The following is a 1,364-nucleotide window of genomic DNA, read 5'->3' as shown; positions in this document are numbered from 1 at the left end:
CCCACAGGACCAAGCCGCTGGACTGCGGGTACGAGCCACCGAGCGCCCACACGGCCAAGCTGCTGGACTGCGGGTACGAGCCACCGAGCGCCCACAGGACCAAGCCGCTGGCCCTGCTGCCTTGGCTGTGGACCCTTCCTGAAGCCCTGGCCCTGCTGGGCAGTGACTGACAAGTTGGTGATCCTTTGTGCCTTGGTTTCTGCCCCTAAAATCTGGGGAAGCAGTAGCCCCTCCTTTGTGACTAACAGACACATGTAAAGTCCTCGGAGCAGGTTCTGGGACATAGTGAGACTGGTGTCACTTCCATGCTGGGTCTCCTATAGGTGCTTAAGCAGGTGGAGTCCAGTGGAGCCCAGAGCCCAGGACCTAACACAGGTGAGTGGCCTGCAGGCTTAGGCGGGGGGAGCCGGGCTGGGAGAAGGGGACCAAATAGCGCGCCCAGGTGTGTAGTCACCGCTGAGAGCACCTGCCAACACCCCGCTTGTCCCCTCGCTCCGTCCCGCAGCCGCCCTCCGTTGACCCGCGCTCCTCCAGCCGTAGCAGCTGGCTCGTCCACCTTCCAGGGACCAGCCACAAACATCTTCCAAAGAGGCAGAGGGGCGAGGCACTGCTGATGTGGTCCCCAGCAGGACGAGCAGACAGCGAAGCCGCCATGGCTGACTCCCCAAGCGCCTCTTCCATTGCCCAGCCCTCCAGGTCCCCACTAAGCCGGTCCTATCCTGATGGAGCTCCAAGGGCAACGGGGGACAAAGGCGCCGTCCCCAAGACCCCTCAGAGCCACACCTGTCATGTCAGTGCCGGGGGAGCTGGGCAGGGGTGGAAGCTGCTACGCCCCGGTTTCGCTCCATTCTCCCCAGCCCTCGCCAGCAAGGCCCAAGCGGGGTTGGAAACGCATCGCCGCGCAAGCCAGCAGCGTCCAAAAGGCTGCCCTTCCCCGAGGGATGGCGCACCGCGGCGGCTAAACCCAGCCACACAGGTGTCGGCTCTGCAGGAGAAGGGCCAAGTCCGGCCCGCCGCCCCCGAGCCCGAGCCGGAGGAAGAGACGCCGCGGCAGGGACGCTCCCACCCGAGAACAGTCCCCGGGCCCGTCACGCGGCTCCACCAGGACCCCCTCCAGCCGTACCCGGCCCGCACGCCGGCCCCGCGAGCTTCGGAGCGGGAGGCTCCGGGAGCCGAGAGGCGGCTCTGCACCTCGGGACCCCGCCGCGCCCCGCCCGCCCGGGGGGTCCTACCTTCAGCCACGTCCTCGTCCACAGCGCCCTTGACCTGCGAGAAGTACCACTGGAAGTCGCCGCCGCCCGCCGGACAGCCTCCGCTCCCGGCTCCTGCTGACACACGACGGGCGGAAGGCTGGCGCCCGCCCG

The sequence above is a fragment of the Chrysochloris asiatica genome, unplaced genomic scaffold (genome assembly GCF_000296735.1).
Source record: "Chrysochloris asiatica unplaced genomic scaffold, ChrAsi1.0 scaffold00105, whole genome shotgun sequence".
Taxonomy (NCBI): Eukaryota; Metazoa; Chordata; class Mammalia; order Afrosoricida; family Chrysochloridae; genus Chrysochloris; species Chrysochloris asiatica.
Note: the sequence above shows the minus strand (reverse complement) of the source record.